This window comes from Dipodomys ordii, unplaced genomic scaffold, assembly GCF_000151885.1.
Source record: "Dipodomys ordii isolate 6190 unplaced genomic scaffold, Dord_2.0 Scaffold134, whole genome shotgun sequence".
Taxonomy (NCBI): domain Eukaryota; kingdom Metazoa; phylum Chordata; class Mammalia; order Rodentia; family Heteromyidae; genus Dipodomys; species Dipodomys ordii.
The window spans coordinates 3,441,875-3,455,268 of record NW_012267350.1 but is presented as its reverse complement, the minus strand read 5'-3'; positions in this window follow the sequence as shown (position 1 = coordinate 3,455,268).

The window sequence follows — 13,394 nt, the reverse complement described above, 5'->3', positions numbered from 1 at the left end:
GAGGCATAGAATTCCATTGTGTATATATACCACATTTTCTTGATCCATTCATCTACTGAGGGGCTTCTGGGTTGCTTCCACATCTTAGCTATGGTAAATAATACAGCATTAAACATAGTTGTCCTGGTAGATTTAGTATGATCTTGTTTGTGATCATTTGGGTAAATGCCCAAAAGTGGGATTCCTGGGTCCTAGGGGAGCTCTATGTGGAGTCTTGTGAGGAATCTCCATACTACTTTCCAAAGTGGTTGAACAAGTTTACACTCCCACCAACAATGCAGTAGGGTTCCCTTCTGTCCATATCCCATCCAGCATCTGATGTTATTAGAGTTCTTGATTATAGCCATTCTAACTGGGACGAGATGGAATCTCAATGTTGTTTTGATTTGCATTTTTTTTTTTTGGCTAGAGAGGTTGAGCGTTTCTTCATGTGTCTATTGGCCATAGAATGCATTTTTAAGAATATAATTGAGGTTGTATTGAACATGTATACACTCTATTCCATGTAATGTAATGATTCCCTATAATACAGAATAGTAACTATTTGGTGGATGGCAGTACTGGAATTTGAATTTAGGCCCTTGTCCTTATTAGGCCACTGTGATATCACTGAGACACAACTCCAACCCTGCTTTTCACTGATTAATTTTAGGAGAGGGCCTGCTTTCCTGTCTGGACAAAATCCCTGAGACACTATTTATCTATTTATCTACTTTAGGCTTTCCATACTTAATGGGATCATAGGCATGTGGCACCAAAATTCAGGAATGATACTCAGTAGACTATGTTAGAAAGGAACTTTAAAATTAGTGGGGGAGCAGGTCGCGAGGGAAAAATAGTGAGAGAAAATGAGGGAGGAATAACACTGTTCAAAAAATAAATGTACTTACTTGCCTTATATAACTTTAACCCCCTCTGTACATCACATTTACAATAAAATTTAAATTAAAAAGAAAACTAAAGCGTAAAAGGGCTAGAGGCATGTCTCAGGTTGTAGGAAACTTCCTTAGCAAACTCCCTGACTATAAACCAGAGAACCATAAAAAAGTTATATTCACCTAAGATGAGACATTTCAAACATTTTCTATCATTACAAACAATGGTCATCCTGTGTGTACTGTAGGCTGGAATGTACTAAATGCAAAAGGATATGTAGCAGATTTTTTTTTTAGTGAAGGCCAAAGCATTTATATGTTTTGATGCTCCTATAATTACAGACATTTATATATTTAGGAAATTAAGGAATCTCTTCAGTGCTGATAACTTATCATGTAACTCAGGGATGATTAGTGTTTGTGAAAACAATTCCAATGAAGCTGGGCACCGGTGGCTGAGATCTGAGGATCGCTTTCAAAGCCAGGCTGGGGAGGAAAGTCCAAACGACTCTTATCGCCAATAAACCACTCAGAAAACCAGAAGTGGCACTGTGGCTCAAGAAGTAGAGTGCTAACTTTGAGCTGAAGAGCTGAGGGACAGCACCCAGGCCCAGAGGTCAAGCCCTAAGATGACAAAAAAAAAATACTGATGATATTCCCTCATGTGAATTCTCCAAACATCTACTTTCTATTTTTAGAAAACTTTGACCTTCCTTAGTCTGACAGTCAGACTACAGACACCATGACTATTCTCTAGGTCTGTCATTCTTTATTTCTTGCCAGGCCCCAAACACATGGAACCACTATTTCTCAGCCTGTGCTACACCTCCACCACCTCTGAGGAGATTGCATCCTCTTCCTTTGATGCAGCTGTGCTTACTGTTTCTCACTCAGCTCAGTTCTTCCCTTGCTAATTGCCATTTGCATTTTAAGAGTCCTCCAGGCTAGCTAGACTCCAGTGACTCATACTTGTATTCCTAACTACTCAGTAGGCTGAGATCTCAGGTTCATGGTTCAAAGTCAGCCTTGGAAAAAAAGTCTGTGAGACTCTTATTTCCAATAAATGACCAAAACTCAGAAGTGGAGATGTGTTTCAAGTGGTAGAGCACAAGCTTTGAGTGAAAAATCTCAAGGACAGCACTCAGGCTCTGAGTTCAAGTCCCCATTATCTGCACACACACACACACACACACACACACACACACACACACACACACACACACACACACACACACACACACACTGCATCACATCACACACAAATACTACCCTGATGTAACTTCATAGAGTATGCATGTTATTTGGATTCCATGCTTTTCCTTCCTGCTTCATCACATTGCTCTAAAGCCCCTTTGAGTACAATTGTCTGTCTGTTTCTTTGTGCCTAACTCCTAGTTCAGTACCTTATATAAGACAGTCAAGAAGTATTTGAAATCAATTGAGTGGACCCATTTGGGCTCTTGAAGCAATCCCATTCTTGGCTTTCTTTGAATTGAAAAGACCTAGAAAGCATCTATATTTTAAACATCACTCTTTAACAATACACCAACATCCACAAAGAGCTGCAAAGACAATCCTTCTCTCTATGGACCTACACTATTCCATTAGTATAAACAGAAAGAGAAAATTTTCCAAATGTGGCCATCTTTTATATCACCCTCCTGGCTCCACTCCCAAGAACAAATGGCAAGTCTATTATATTTGCAGATTTGTAAAGAGCTGTCATGAGTCAGTGTGCCATCTACCTAGGAGAGAGAGCTCAGAGCATTTTACTGGGGAATGGCAGGGAGGAAGGTAGTGACACTGAGAGACTGGTAGTCTATCTAATCATTGCTGGAATTCTCCATTTTAAACTGAAATTACTATGACAATAATACGTTGCTAATTGGTAGACAATTTTAGTTGAAACAGGAATAAGTCCAGCAGGCAATTGAGAGTTACCTGCCTGTTCTTGTTCCCATGAGCCTTTTGGCTACAGGTACAGAAACATGTGGACTCATAATCAGTTGACATTCTTTCTCTTAGACTCTGACACCAGACGTCTTGTATGCTGTGGGTATATGTGTGCAAAATAACTTATGGAGATCTCCCTGTCACACAGTCTTAAACCTGAAATTTCAAGCAAAGAGAAGGAAAACCTAGCCCATTCTTACTCTGAATATTATTTCACAATTTGTTTCTCCAGTACAGCTAGCAACAAGCTAGACAGCAGTTTCTGTTCATTAAGCACAGTTTACCATACACTGTACTGAAATGTTTATATTCATGACAACATATCTTCACGATCAGCACATGAGCTGTTTTACAGGCGAGCGAACTGTGGTCACACAGGACTAAATACAGGAAGTTGGAGGAATTTTGAGTTCAATGCTTAGAAACTTTGCTTTAAATAAAACTTCCTGAGAGTCCTGCTCTGAGCTGTTGCTTTCATTCAGAAATTCAGTCTTTATCTTAATTAAAACTTTTAAAGATGATGATAAGTCTAACTTCAATTACTGAAGCTCTACTTTGCACCATATGTCTTAAACTGACATTGAGTAATAGAGCCAGTTGAGATAGAAGGATATAAGCCCAGAGCCCATGATCTTTCCACTGCAGTGTTGACAACCACTCCTCTGAAGACTGAGGCTTAGTCTTGCTTTTGCCAGTCAATGTATGAGTATGTCCTTGCATGGGGACTCCAGACATGGAATTGAAAGTTGCTTTCTTTCTGGATCCTCACTGTCTCTTTCCCAATTCTGAATTTCAGTTGCTATTTTTATCCGAGGTCTACTGTGACAGATCTTCTGATGCCCCTGCCTGCCAATCTGATAACTTTCTCATTGATACCTCTCTGGCTCAAACACCTGACTCCACCTACCACCAATTAACTCCCCTGAATGATGACCATTAACTCCCCTGAATGATGACAGTCTCCTTTCCCCTTCTGTATCTGAAGTTATTCACAAATGCCTGTCCTAACCCCTGTTGATGGAGGTTGTCTCACTTTCAGGTGAAAGCCTCAAGTTCTCTGGCTTAGCCCTAGCTTTGAGGGTATGAAGGCCCATCCTGGAGAATGAAGAAAGAGTCTTGCTATATAAAATTCATATGTTAGGGCCAGGTATGGTGACTCCCAACTATAATCCCAGATACTTATAAGGCAGAGATTGGGAGGATCAGAGTGTAAGGCTAACCAAGCAAGTTAGCAAGAACCCATCTCAAGGATTTAAACAAACAAATTAGTGTTATATAACACATCTGTAATGCCAGCTACTGGAGAGGGAGAGGTAGGAAGATCTAGGCTCAAGACCAGATCTAGGCAAAAAGTTTCAGAACCTGTCTAGAGAAAAAACTCAATCATACAGCTCAAGTGATAGAAAGCTAGCAAGTGTGAGTCCTTGAGTGCAAACCTCAGTACCACCAAAGGGGAAAAAAACACAACTATTTGTTAATCAATAACAAATCAAGAACTGAAGACTTCCTTCAAGTTCCAACTCAAATATCACTTTGTAAGTGATTGAACTCCCAAAGTGCCTCTCTTGAGTCCCATAACAACCTCTGCCATTTTGAAGCAGGAATATACCTTATACATTGACACTCTCCTGTCCAAGTTGAGCCCCACTCAGTCATGGAGGGCTCATTCATTCATGCTCAAGGAAAAAGAAAGTGGGGAAATTAGGTATCTTTCTTTTGTACATGCTTCTACTGGGATTTTACCTCTAGGCCTCACACTGTCACATGCTTTGTTCACTCAAGGCTGGTCCTCTACAATTTGAGACATAGCTGTATTTCCAGCTTTGTGGTGTGTGTGTGTGTGTGTGTGTGTGTGTGTATGTGTGTGTGTGTGTGTGTGTGTGTGTGAGTGTGTGTGTTTAAATGGAGATAAATGTACTATAGACTTTTTAGCCTGTGCTGGCTTTGAACTATGATCCTCAGATCTTAGCCTCATGAGTAGTAGGATTATAGGCTTGAGTTACCAGCACCTGACAGAATTGGGAATCAAGAGATGTAATCCCTCAGTGACCCATATCCTCTTCATTAAAGTTACTAAATTCATATACATTTGGTATTATTGTTGAGTTAAAGCACTATTCTATATATGATAGTATTTTTTTCTTTTCTGTCTTTTAAAAACTTTCATTATCTTTAAGTTGTTGTACAAGAGTTGCCACTTAACAAAGCAGTTTCTGAGTACAATGTATCTTGACCAATGTCAATCCTTTCAACATTCTCATTCATTTCTTTCCTACTCATCCCTTCCCCCACTTTTCTTAATTTTTCAGGATATACTTTGGATTCTTGACTGCCTTATTCCCTTCTTCTCTTCTTCATTCATCTACCCCCTATCCTTTGACCCCCATCCCACCGCTTTCAAGTACTTGCTTTCTGGTGTTTGATTTAACTGAACTTGGATTTTGCCTCTCTAAGGAATTTAAAAAAAAGTATTTGAGACCTTCCTTGAATCTACTGGATTTCAGTTCGTACATTTGTATATACTTGCATACTACCTAACATATTTACTTTGTAAGACATTTCTACTAATGGAAGCTGAATCATGTTTTGCAGATGCTAATTTAATTTAAACAATTCACAAACACATTAAGAGTATAGCTTATGCTGGTATTGGTATGACATGATAAATGTGTTTTTCTATGATTAGTAAAAACCCTTCAACAATGTGAAGTCTAACCGAGCCAAACTGTGAAGTACAATCTATGAAAACATTTGCTCTATACAAAAATATTCACATTCAATAACAGCACTAAATGAATACTGAAATTCAGGACCAATATGATTCAAAGTTTATGCAGAGTAATTGAGAACCCAATGAATGAAGAGAAAAATCACTGATAGGTACCCTACAGTATTGTTCTGTTTTACCTGAGTCATTTATTATGGATAAAAAGAATTCTTCCATATTACTTGTGAAGTTAATCAGACAAAGTCACCTACCACATGCTGTCAATACTGTCAATCAATTTCCAATCAATTAGAAATTTAAAAAAACAGTCCTTCCTTTACTGTCCCCCATACGTGGACTTCACTGAACTGACCCCATACATGTACTTGTTTCCCAACCACAATCAACTGAAACCTTTGTAATTTAAAGGCCTATTTTTTGCATTCATTTTTTATTTTTTTTTTGTTGGTCGTGGGGCTTGAACTCTGGGCCTGGGCAAATCTACTATCATGTATCATGGTGATACTGGTTTAATATACTAGAAAAAAGCTTATAGGAAACAAGAAACATGGGAAATCCACTCATTCATTTACAGTAAATGATTTAATATTTATTTAAAAGAAAAATTGGATTGAATGTCACATCTGCACATTGACTTTCATGCTGTTCTTTTCTTTAATATAGCTCAGTGACTTGCAAACTGTTGAGTGCATATCAATTAATACACACAATTGTACATGTAAAATTCAGATGTATTGTACCTTAGAGTTATTTAAGAGTCTTTCAAGGAGATTTTTAACTATAGGGGATTTTCACCTTAAAGGTTGAATTCCAAAACTCATTTCAATATAAAATGACACTTTTAGCCGGGCGCTGGTGGCTCACGCCTGTAATCCTAGCTACTCAGGAGGCTGAGATCTGAGGATCGCGGTTCAAAGCCAGCCCGGGCAAGAGAGACCGTGAGACTCCTATCTCCAATAAACCACCAGAAAACCGGAAGTGGCGCTATAGCTCAAGTGGTAGAGCGCTCACCTTGAGCTGAAGAGCTGAGGGACAGCGCCCAGGCCCAGAGTTCAAGCCCCACGACCGACCAAAAAAAAATGACACTTTTATGAATAGCATAAACCAAAATTTCTGGGCTGTCTGATTCCTCAGTATGTCAATATGACTTTTGCTTCTCTTTTACACAGAAAAGCAATGAACTTATTTAAGAATAAGTCTGGGGGCTGGGAAGGTGGCTCAGTGGTAGAGCGTTTGCCTTGCATGCCTGAGGCCCTGGGTTCGATTCCTCAGCACCACATAAACAAAAAGAAAAAAAGCCAGAAGTGGCACTGTGGCTCAAATGGTAGAGCACTAGCCTTGAGCTGAAGAGCTGAGGGACAGTGCCCAGGCCCAGAGTTCAGGCCCTACGACTGGACTAAAAAAAAAAAAGAATAAGTCTGGGACTGATAAAGCCTGGTCCCAAAGAAATGGCTTTCATTTAACTCAGACATAAAAACATGCCTTCTGGATTATATTATAATTATTTTAATCAACATGTTCAACAAATACTTATTTGACATTGAATATATAACAGGCAGTTTTCTAGATGCAAGGGGCAGGGCAGTAAATAATGCACAAATTGCCAAATAAAAGTGGCTCATGCCTGTAATCTTAGGTACTTAAGAGGCTGAGATCTGAGAATCACAGAAAAGTCTGAGAGATTATTATCTCCAGTTAATCAGCAAAAGAGCCAGAAGTAGAGGTTTGAATCAAGTGGTAGAGTGCCAGATTTGAATTAAAAGGCTATGAGGCAACATCCAGGCCATAAGTTCAAACCTTAGTACTGGCAACAAAAAATAAAAAATAAGTATATACACATGCATATATATATACATATATGTGTATATACATATTTAACATACATATATATCACAAATTACTGCTTTTAGGTAGTTTACATTTTAAATTCAGAAGAGAGAAAAATAACAGCTAAACAAAATATGTATGTAATTTATCTCAGTATATGAAAGGGTCAGAGAGTTACTGTAGGAGTGTTTATCATAATCAGAGAAGGAAGAGAATGGCTTCCCACAAACAAAATGAAAAGGCTTATAAATAAGAGGGAGTGACCAACTGTGCTGTATTCAGATGGAAGGTCCAATAAAACAAAACAGAAATGTCACTGGTGACCTTGACAAGGAAGTTTTCATGGACTGGTGGGCATGGAAGCCTGATTAGAGTGAAATCAAGAGAATACATGAACAGATAGTAAATAATAAAAGGCTGCTGTGAGTTTTGTTGTAAATGGCAAGGAAGAAATGGTATATATAGTACAAGCCAGCAGTTGGTGGCTTGTGCCTGTAATCCTAGCTATTCTTCTCAGGAGGCTGAAGATAAGAAAGCATGTTTTGAATTCTTTTATTTTCTAAGTTTGGTAGTGATCTTTCCCTTTAAAGTTCATTGAAGAATTTGAGGAGTATTGGAGTGAATTCTCCTTTAAAGGTCTTATAGAATTTGACTGTGAATCCGTTGGGTCCTGGGCTTTTCTTGGTGGGGTGGTCTTTTATTGTCATTTCTATTTCATTACTTGCTATAGGTCTATTTAGTTGGTTTAAATCTTCTTGATTTAGTTTGGATATATCAACATTCTCTAGAAATTCTCCCATTTCTTCCAGATTCTCCAATTTGTAATCAGAAAGTTTACAAAGTATTCCCTGATAATGTTCTGAATCTTGCTTGTTAATGTCATGATGTTCCCATTTTTGTCTTTAATTTTATCTTTTTGTGTTTTTTTCTTTTTTTAGTCAGGTTTGCTAAGGGTCTGTCAATTTTGTTAACTTTTTCGAAGAATCAACGCTTTGCTTTGTTGATTATTTCTATGTTATTTACTTTTAATTTTATTTTTAATTTGTTTATTTCAGATTTTGTTTTGTTTATTTGTTTCCATCTACTGGTTTGGGGTTTGGCTTGTTCCTGTTTTTCAAGGAGTTTGAGATACATCATTAAAGTGTTGATTTGAGATTTCTCCAATTTGTTGATGTAGGGACTCAGACCTATACATTTTCCTCTGTGTACTGCCAGTGTGCCAGAGGAGCTAGTATTTTGTGTGTTCATTTTTGTTAAATTCCATAAATGTTTGAATTTCCATTCTGATCTCTTTAATGATCATTCAACAATGTGTTGTTCAGTCTCCATGAGTTAGAGAGTTTCTGTAATGGCTTTTGGTATTAAGCTCTAATTTTATTCCATTTTGGTCCACAGGATGGAGGGAATAATTTCAATATTTTCGGATTTGCAAAGGTTTGCTTTGTGATCTAAAATATAAGTGAAATAAGAAAGGAGAGCATTTTTGAGAATGAGAAAAGGCAGGGGAGATTGGTGGTTTATGGAAAGAGACAATGACAGAGGAATAATCTTCTAATAAGAGAGTCAAAAATTGATTTGGGGAAAACAATAGAATTTCTCAGCAGCTCGGAGGGTGCACTAGAAATCAGTGGAAAAGTGAATTGCATCTAGTGAGCTAGCAGGTACAGAGCCTGTCTCTAGAATGGTAGGCAGGATAGAGGTCTGCAGATGTGATACCTCTAAGGGCATGTGGTGTTACTTCATGCTTTATGTAACCATTTCCATAAATTTCTATGACCTTTGCCATGAGAGAATGTTGGCATCCACTAGCAGAAATTGTTTACGTCGCTGCATCAATCATATCACCTCTTGCTTGTCCATTTTGACAAGTAAGCACTAGGAGAACAGCATTGTAATAATCGTCAGGCACCTTGACAATGCAGTGAAGGCAGAGATGCTCCTTACTCATTTCTCAAGAATAAAGCAAATTCTGCCTATTGTATATAGATATCACTCTGTGAGGACCACTAAAGTCAATGTATCTAAATCCATATTGATTTTTCCCCTACTCCTGAATGTCTATTTAATTCTCTTAATATATTCATTTTCATGCCAGTCTTGGGACTTGAATTCAGGGCCAAGGCATAGGCCCTGAGCTTTTCTGCTCAAGGTTATCACTCTATTACTTGATCTATAACTCTTTCCATACATTTTTGGAGATTAATTAGAGGTAAGAGTCTCACAGGCTGGACACCCGTGGCTCACACCTGTAATCCTAGCTACTCAGGAGGCTGAGATCTGAGGATTGCGATTCAAAACCAGCCTGGGCTGAAAAGTCCCACTGAGACTCTTATTCCAATTAACTACTCAAAAACAGGAAGTAGCGCTGTGGCACAAAGTGTTAGAGTACTAGCCTTGAGCAAAAGATATCAGGGACAGTGCCCTGGCCCTGAGTTCAAGCCCCATAACTGAGAGAAAAAAAGAGTATAACAGGCTTACAGGCTTCCTGCATGATCTGGTTTCAAACCACTACCATCAGATCTCAGCCTCCTGAGTAGCTAGGATTACAGGTATGTGCCATTGGTACCTGGCTCTTCTTAGTATCTTCACACTTATATTCTTGTATACAAAATATAACCCATACTTTCCTCCTAAACCTTTGATGGTGTCTCATTTCCTCAAAGGTAACTTATATGCTCCTAAGCCTGACATGGAGCATTGTGATCTCTCTCTCTGAATTATCAGCTGCCCTATGTCACATTATCTATCCCATCCCATCTGTTATGTCTCCCCAGATAAACTTTACTATGTGAGTCTGCTGTGCTATAAAGTATTTTAGGCTCCAGAGACAAGCAAAGTAACTCAGATGCTCCTGATAGGACAAACTCTTAGCTTTTTTCACCTTAATTCTTGTCCTGAATTAACAATAAGAAGAATTACCCTCCACATGTGCTAGGGATGCCGCTCAAGCCCATTTCTCAGGACAAAGTTAATATGGCCCTCAACATCTACTTCAGAACACTTCAAAATGAGAGAACTTATGAGACCAGACCTTTCTTGCAAAGATTATTTATTAATTTCAACTAAGACTATATTAAAAACAAATAAACCAAAAACGAAAAGCCCATCAATTTTAGCATTGTATAAGTTCTAGTCTTCCCCCACCTGAGTGCTACAGTGAAGACACAAGTGGGTATTATGAAGTGATTTAAGTTTTCAAAGAAAACAAAATGACACAGTATAAGCTAAAACTATTAATCTGCCAAAACCTAAGTACTTAATAAATAACTATTGGCTGGCAGGTGCTGATAGCTTATGCCAGTAGTGCTAGCTACTCAGGAGGCTGGGATCTGATTATTATAGTTCAAAGCCTGAGCAGGAAAGTCTGGGAGACATTTTGCCCAATTAACCACCCAAAAAAGCCAGAAGTGGAGTTGTGGCTTGAGTGTTAAAGTTTTAGCTTTGAGCAAAAAAGCTCAGAGACAGTGTTCAGGCCTAGAGTTCAAGCCCGAGGACTAGCATTAAAAAAAACTGTTGGATATTTCTCTTGGCCTAAGGTTGCTGTAGGAAAAACAACTCGAATTGAGAAAATTTGGAAAACTTCATCTTCTCACTGACCGCACTACTTAGCACATAACAACTGTTTGGTAAAATAACACCACCACTTATTTTAGATAATTTATTTTACATTTATTCATCACACACATGCTGTATGCCAGCATTATTTTAAGTGTTTTATATGCACTGCATTATTTGCCCTTCAAATAATCCTGAGAGGTTAATAAATAAACTTATCTTCATTCTAAAGATTTGGAAACTAAGCTATGATGTGATATAATAACTTTGGCAAAATCCTACAACTGAGCAATTGTATGTTTAAAAAAGTAGATTCAGGCTAGACAGCAGTGGTGTAAACCTATAATCCTAGATACTCAAGAAGCTAAGATCTAAAAGATTGAGGTTCAAAGCCAACTTGAGTAGAAAGGTCTAAGAGAACGTTCTGAAGAAAGGTTGGAGTCATTCTTCAAGTGAACTAGTGAACCAGCTGAGTGAGCAAGCCAAGGATGTACCTGACCCTGAGTTCAAACTCCAGTACAGCAAGCAAGCCACATGTGTGCAAATGCTGATACAAAAAAACACCCAAAAAACAACCATACTCCATCACTTGGCACCATTAACTCATGCCTATAATCCTAACAACTCAGCATGTTGTGATCTGAGTAACAAAACCAGTCCAAGGGGAAAACTGTGAGATTTCAGTTCCAATTAACACCAAAAAACCAGATGGGAGGCATAGATCAAAGTGGAAGAGGATCAATATGAGCAAAAAGAGCTTTGTGACAGCCATGAGCTCAAACCAGCACAAGAAAGAAAAAAAAAGAAAAGGGAAAGGAAAAAAAAGAGAGATTTCATGGCTGGAGATTTACCTCAGTATGAGAACACTTGCCCAGCATATATAAGTTCCTGTGTTTCAATCCCATAACCACAGAAAAATATAAATAAAAAATAAACTCCAAAGCCACACTCTTCTACACATAATTTCTAAAAGATTTTCAAAATGACAAGAAGTGAAGTTGATGGAAAGTAATAAATCACATTGACTTTATCATACTATACAAGTGACTTTTTGAGAGTTGAACAGGTGAATTCTTTAAGAAATATTTCTTCAACTGGTATTGATTAAGTTCTGGATGCAAAGCATTATGAATGATGCCAGGATGAATAAAGTAATAATTCCAAATCTTACCATTTGGAAACGAAGTTATGATTTTACAGTAGTTTCACATTTCAAGACACTTCACACGTCTGTTCTCAATCTGTCACTGAACCTTTTCATTTTTTATTATTAATTTTTTATTGAAAAGTGTTGTACAGAGGGGTTACAGTTACATGAGTAGGGTAATGAGTATATTTCATAGTGAACATTGTTACCTCCTTTATTTCCCCCCTACTATCACTTCCCTCCCCAGCTCAACTCCTCCCGCCCCCGCCCCCTATATTGAAAAGTTCATTTTCAATAAAGTGTTCTGTACATCTTGTCATCACAATGGGTCAGCCTTTAAGCATTCTGAAATATCCCTTCCCCTCTTCAAATTACAAAGGTGTAGAGCATCAGCATCAAATTCAGTGAAAACAGGGGTTATACCATGGGGGAAGAAAATACAATAGAAACAAAAGAATCACATAGTGTATTGTAAGTACATTAAAAACACTAGCAAGAAAGAAAAAAAACACTTCTTGTATCCCTGTCATAGGGTATATTTTGCTTAACATTATCTCTTATGGTCTTATGTACATAGCCTTTGACCTACTCTGCTTGTCTTAGACATGTACTAGTCACTGCAAACAAGGGAAACCATAGGACTTACGCTACTTTGGGCCTGGCTTACTTCACTTAATATGATTTTTTTCCAAGTCTTTCCATTTCCTAACAAAAGAGGCAATGTCATTTTTTCTGACGGAGATATAGAATTCATCTCTCTCTCTCTCTCTCTCTCTCTCCCCATATATATATATATATATATATATATATATATATATCACATTTTCTTGATCCAGTCATCTACTGAGAGGCATCTGGGTTGGTTCCATATCTTAGCTATGGTAAATAATGCTGCAATAAACATAGTTGTGCTGGTAGCTTTGTTATGACCTTGTTTGTGATCCTTTGGGTAAATGCCCAAAGTGGGATTGCTGGGTCATAGGGGAGTTCTATGAGGAGTCTTTTGAGGAACCTCCATACTGCTTTCCAGAGTGGTTTACACTCCCACCAACAATGCATCTGTTGTTATTAGATTTTTTGATTATAGCCATTCTAGCTGGGGTGAGGTAGAATCTCAGCGTTGTCTTGATTTGTATTTCTTTTATGGCTAGAGAGGTTGAGCATTTCTTCATGTGTCTATTGGCCATTCTTATTTGTTCTTCAGAGAAGTCTCTAAGTCTTTAGCCCATTTGTTAATCGGGCAGTTGTTTCTTTGAGGATTTGTTGTTGGGGGATTTAGTTTTTTGAGTTCTCAGTATATTTTAGATAT